This window comes from Netta rufina (genome assembly GCF_964035555.1).
Source record: "Netta rufina genome assembly, chromosome: Z".
NCBI classification, from domain to species: Eukaryota; Metazoa; Chordata; class Aves; order Anseriformes; family Anatidae; genus Netta; species Netta rufina.
In genome coordinates, this window is record NC_140126.1 from 58,054,060 (window position 1) to 58,061,024 (window position 6,965).

Below are 6,965 nucleotides of genomic sequence, written 5' to 3' on the forward strand. Positions count from 1 at the left end.
CCCTTTTCCTGTGGTCTGTTCTTGAGTAACAACTCCAAAGTGCACAGCTGGTTGTATTTCTTTGTGAAGCTTGGTTTTGTCTGTTCTGCTTCTGGGCTCTGCTGCCGTTTGTAAAGAGGGAGGAAGAATGCTGCCAGGGTCCCTGGAGTGACTAACCTGAATGTCTGTCTGTTAGCCTGTAATCAAATGAAAGAGACATGAGGACTTTGTGCTTGCATTCTTGCACTTTCCCAGATGCTGCTAGATGTGCAGGGTGACATTGCCTTGAACAACATAATGAGATTTGTGATATGCTTAGAGATCCAGGATATACATAAAGTGGAGGTTTAACAGCTGATTTATTTTTAATGCACAAAATATCCAGGTATGTGCTACTCCAGGCATAAAATCCTATGTGTTCCAAGATAAATTATTATTGGGTTTTGAAATATTTGGGCCAATCAAGTAATAGCTTTTTATCAACTTCTGTCACACGAACCATTTTCTAAAAAACATAGAGAACTAAGGAGCATTATTTTTTTTTTCTTATTTTTATTAAGACTGGGGGAAAAATGCTTCTTTCTGCATCATGCATTAAGTCACTTTCTGTAGAGCTTAGAAGAGTATCAGTCTCAGCTTTAATACATATATATTTAATGTTACATATGTTTATGAGAAGAAGACTTACATTTCTGTTGCACAAGAGAAACTGGAAAAATTTGAAGCTAAACAAAACTAATAAACAATAGAAGTTAATTTCAAATTAATAAGGCCATTGAATGGGATTTCGTTCAGAGAAGACATGACATTTAGATTCATTTATGTTCATTAATTTTGTAAATATGACTTTAAAGCTAGTGCTCAGTGCAAGGGAAGTCAAATGAAATAATTTGCTGTACTAAGTGGATTAGAACATCACTGGGCAGTTTGGTTTAGTGAACAAAGCCCATATTTTGCTTAACTGCTGAAATATACAGCATGATCACAGGAGAAGACTAACACCTAATCTTATCTTTAAAATGAAATGAGTCTGTAGCTGACCATTAAACAAAATCTTTGCAATTTCCAATGATTAACATTTTTGGAAAATCTTTTCTATTAGCAGTATCTTTATATGTAGGTTTGGAACCAAGTACCATTCAATACTATCAAGATTGTTTTTAATGATTAATGATGCATGCTATTTTGTCTTGCCAGCTTGCTCTAAAAAAACACAGTATGAGATGCGTACATTTTACTTCTGTTGATCATTGCTAATATAGGTTGTCAGTGACATAATTCAAAGTATACAAAGGTGAGTTACTGTTCTGACCCTAATTCACAGTGAAGACTGTATTCTTGGAAGCAATAAAAAAGAGGCTCAGTTTTGAATTTATCTCATCTTTAATAAATTAAGAAAGATGAGAATAAGACTGGCTATCATAACTTGGATTTGACACTGTTTTAACTGACATCTATAGCAAAACAGGTGTTGGTTCAATGCAGGATTTTCAATGCGACTTTCTCTGTAGAGCCTCCAAACGGCACCTTTATTTCTTACCCTGCTTAGTCTCTTGATAACTTCTGCTGCTTCTATTTTTAATCACAGTGATGTACGTGCAATACCCCTGAAAGGATTCCCCTTGGCAGCTGTGAGAAAAAGCTTTCATGAAACTTCGGAACAGGGCCAGGAACGGCACTTTACTGGCAGGAAAAGCATAAATATGGTCCTTCCAATGTACTGAGCAATGAAAGAACCAGGGAGAAAATGCCTTAGCAAGCATTTTAAAAGGGAAAGCACTTTACCAGTATGCTCCCCTAAAACTTCCCTAAAATTGCTGCTGTAAAGGCCATTATTCCCAGGCGCAACTGACTGAGCGGTAATGTGTTGGCATGGATACTCCCTTGCTTTTGGCAGAGACCTGCGAGACTGCTCAGTGTTGGGTGCAGCTGTGTTCACTCTCTAGTCAAGCTGAAAACTCCAGGCGTGACCACTTTTTCCAACATGATTTTACACATTTTTGCCATGTGCATTGTCTTGTGCACATTCAGCACAAGATAGTAGTGATCCTTAATTTTGGAGAATTTAGGAAAAAAAAGATTGTATTGAGTTAGTCTTTATTTTGGATTCCTGTCTCATAAAATTACTTTGAAGTCAGTGAACAGAGTGCAGCTGGAGTGGTAGTATGGTCTTGAAGAAAGAAACACTTCAATAATAGTTGCAATAGTGTGTGGTCTACTGTGGGGACCTTACCTGAAAATGAGATCTCTGTCTTGACTATTAGATATCTTGGAGCCAAAAAAAAAAGAGTCTGAGAAAAAAATATCCATTGGACTAGACAGAGTTGCTTTAATCTAGTAACTGTGGTCTGGAACTCTGCAAGGTAGGCTTATGTATAGCCTAGACTTAAAATCCCAAGAGGAATCAAGAGTCTGTATCTCCAGTGAATAGATGTCACTGCTGGGAAGGTTTTGCTGACACTGTCTGAATTTCTTCCGTCTTAATCTTTTACATTTTAATCGAATTCAAATTATGTCTGATATTACTGAACTAAACCGATCTGATACAGTGTGAGCTAAAAGCTTGGCTTCTCTTATCTGAGATGGTAAATACTGTTACTTAATTGTTAATTATTTAATCAACTTGTAAATATCTTTTTTGCATTTCAAATTACTTAGGAAACTGTTCCAAATGAAAATAACAAAAAGAGTCTTTCCTCCTCATTTGCTTTTTTCCTGCCTATTTTTTCCCGTGTCAAGGTCCTCTAATCTGGTTTCTGGACGCTCCCATAAGCAGCCACAGTCACAAGGTGGCGATGTTCTGTCGAGAAAGGCTTAAAATGTAGGAACTACAGCTTCACAAATAGAGGATGAAAAATCTATACCACAGAACATAGAAATGAATATTCTTTAATTGTTGTAGCTTTTTGTTTACATCCTTATCAGAAACAAAATGTTTGTAAAAAAAAAAAAAAAAAAAAAAAAAAAAAACCAACCAAAAAAACTCTTGCTGGTTGATTTCATTCAGCTAATGAACCGTTCCTTATGGATCTTAATTAACTGGGAGTGAGAAGAGCATGTATGTGAACAATTACATCTTCCAACGTCAGGCAGTAAAGACCTTGGGAAGGTTGGTGACATCTGATATTTTAATGTTAAATATAATAAACATTAGCATTTTCAAAGCTAATGTTTAAAAATCTGGTTGGAGGCAGTTTACAGAAGGGAATAAAGAAAGCACTGAACTATTGTATGTTTATTCTAAGTTTCTGTTTTGGTAATCGTATTTGCCCTGTCTTATGCTTCCTCTATCTATAAGGAGGTAAAAAAATGTTCTTAAAAAACAAGAAAGTCTTCACCCTTAAATAACAGGATATATACCCTTAAACATTGTTTATTTCACAGGTAACTGTGTGGGGTTGGGACTTCCAGAAGAACCATCTCTTCATAGTGTTTATGAAGCTTAATTAACAAGCATTTGTTAAAATCTGTCAGTTTTGTCTAGAATTACTGCATTTCTAATTGATCAGACAGGTAGGATTTGCATTTCCAAATTTTGCATTTCCAAAGTATAACACAAATCTTGCTCTTGGTCTTTGTATTTAAAAAGCTGAGGAGACATTGTCACTCTTTTTCTCTCTGGCAATTGCTGTTTGCAGCTTATCTTATGAAACTTCCAAGGGAATGCAGAGCACCTGTGTGTTAAAATAAGTGAATTAGTTCTGTTTTTCCCTTTGGCATAGAATAACAGAATAGTTTGGGTTGGAAGGGATCTTAAAGACCATCTTTTTCAAACCTCCCCGCCAGGTGCAGGGAGATCTCTCACTAGACCAGGCTGCTCAAAGCCCCATCCAGCCTGGCCTTGAACACCTCCAGGGATGGGGCATCCACAGCTTCTCTGGGCAGCCTGTGACAGTGTCTCACCACCCTGTGAGTAAAGCATTTCCTCCTAACATCTAATCTAAACCTGCCCTTGTTTAGTTTAAAGCCATTCCCCCTTGTCCCAGCACTCCACTCCCTGACAAAGACTCCCTCCCAAGCTTTCCTGTAGCCCTGCTTTAGGTACTGCAAGGCTGCCCTGCAGCCTTCTCTTCTCCAGGCTGAACAACTCCAGCTCTCTTGTAGGAGAGATGCTACAGCTCTCTGATCGTCCTCATGGACCTCCTCTGCGCTTGTTCTAACAGGTCCCTAGTGCTCCAGGTGGGGTCTCACAAGAGTAGAGCAGAGGGGGAGAATCCCCTCCCTCTCCCTGCTGGCCATGCTGCTTTTGGTGCAGCCCAGGTTATGGTTGGCTTTCTGGGCTGCAAGCTCATATTTCTGGCTCATGTCTCATCCACCAACAGCCCTGGGTCCTTCTCCTCAGGGCTGATCTCAGTGCATTCTCTGCCCAGCCTGTATTGGTGCTTAGGATTGCCCTGGTGTAGCTTCAGGACCTTATACCTGGGCTGCTGAACTTCATGAGGTTCTCACAGGCCCACCTCTCAGCCTGTCCCGGTACCCCTGGATGACATCCCTTCCCTTCAGCTTGTCGACTGCACCACTCAGCTGGATGTCATTGGCAAATGTGCTGAGGGTGCACACCATCCCACTGTCCGTGTTACTGACAAAAGTGTTATACAGCACTAGTCCCAGTACTGAACCCTGAGGAACACCACTTGCAACTGATCTCCACTTGGACATTGAGCTATTCACAGCAACTCTCTGAGTGTGGTCACCCAACCAATTCCTTACCCACCGAGTGGTCCATCCATCAAATCCTCGTCTCTCCAACTGAGAGACAAGGATGTTATGCAGGACAGTATCAAATGCTTTGCATGTGTGTTTTTCTGTACTCTGATTCTCTTTCTTCAGTAAATACAATTTTCCTTGGGGTGCTTGCTGTTCCTGTATCTGCAAAGTTACTTGTCTTTGCAATCTCCTTAACATAGATTGAGAGGGAGCAGAAATACACTGGAAGCAATGAAATGATATGAGAAGTTTCTGGATAGTCATCCTTGATCTTGTGAGTGATCAGAGACCTTAATCTGTGAAGACAAGATTTTGGACTAGGCAGACAGTGGGGAAAGAAATATTCCCCATGCTCCACAGCAACCTGTGTAGAAGATCCTACGGGTCTTTTGGGAATTGTGCCTGTGTGAAATGGTACTACCAACATATTTCATATGGAGCTTTTTCTGGAAAATTACAATCCAAATTTGATTTCTGGGGGTATTGTTAAATAAAAATAAAAAAGTCACTCTCCTTCCTCACCACTGCCCCTAAAAAATACTTCCTAAGAAAGCACCAATAAGGGCAGTAAGCATAGAATGGTTAAGGACTGCATACAGAAGTATGGCTGCCCACCAACCTTAAAAATGCAGACAATCAAGAAGGGAGAGGGAAAGGCACTGGCACAGGTCAATGCAAGGAATGTTTTCAAGTCTAGCTGTGGGGTGAAAACTGAAATGATCAGCATTTTCATACTAGGAGAGTAAATACCCACTGCAAATGCAACTCATTTTGACAAACAAGTCAATACGGGTTATTTCATTTGTGGCAGTAGTAATAAGCTGTGTCAGCACAAGCAGTCCTGCTGTGTAAGCTGTATCTGTCCTGTGAGGGTTTGTTAACCTTCTCTGCTGTGGACCAGCTTTTGAGAGGAACTTCTTGCTTACAAACTGGCAGCAATCAAAAAACTGAGAGATAACAATGACTTCAGTTTGTCATCTGATGAACTTTTAAGTTTCGTGGTGGACCCTTCTAAATGTCCTGGCTGCTCCAGCATCACTGTGTCACCATCACTGTGGGTACTGGTGCAGCCTCCTGATACGGAGGTGACTCCAAGGCAAAAAAATGAAACTGCACCATTTTAGTTTGCTTTTTCACAGCAGGAAACATGCACCCTGTGAGCAGCTCAGCAGCTCTTACTGCCCCATCCGAAAAGAGGCTTTTCTTTGTTGCTTGTGTTGTATCATACCATGCTGTTAAAAGCAGATTTCTGAGTGGAGAAAACCAAGAGGCTGCTAATGACTGTATCTGGAAGGCAGAGGTGCTGTGAAGGAGTAAAAAACCTCCCATCACCATGATACTGAAATCTTGAGAAACTGCCAGAGCACTTGTATAAACCAGCACTGGTGGGACGCTGCAGGGTGACCCTAGCACTCACACAGAGATGCCTGTGTTTATTACACTTTCTATTTCCACACTCTCATTTTACAGGTACAGGCTTGCACCAAACAGGAGAGGTGGAAACTCGTGTCCCAGCTAACCTGGTTCCACCACCATCAGCAGACAGGGTCCTGGCTTTGCTGGTGAGTGAAGCCTTCAGCAGGGCTCTGTGGCTATCTAGCTCATCTATTTATTTAACTAGAAATCTTTATTTATTAACAATGGAACTGCACTTTCTAGCACATTCCCCTTCAAGTAAACATTTTCAATCCACAGGCTGATAATATTAAGTCCTTTTGAAAACTCTAATAACCTTGAAATGCCCTCTTAAGGGAAAGCCTGTTATATTTTCAGAATAACAGATATTCATTTGTGTTTTCTGTGACTGAATTCCATAATAACTTTTAGTTTTACAGCTTTTTAATGCTACCACTTAGCAACCTTGCAGATTTTACATCTAAAATGAATGCAGATCAGCTGTAATTATGATAATATTTTAGGTTCATTTTATTTACCCTTGATGGAAAGCTAATTTTAAATATATTTAATTATGCCACACTTTTTGCTTTATTGTGAAGCATTAGCAAAAAAAAACACAAATACAACAACAATATTTAAACTTTGAGGCTCCTCCTCCTAACCTCTGTAAAGCTCCTCTGCTTCTCTCACACCCTAGCCGAGTACATCTCAATAATACTGGTACTGCTTTGGGTTTTATTGCAAGGTAATAAAATGCTGAAGCCTGTTAACTGTGTTGGTGATGTATTCTGAATGGAATCCAAGCTCTCAAAATTTAACTGATCCTATTTTATAGGGAAAGGATGTTTGGTTGTTCAGCTAATTACTGCTATTAGCAGCAC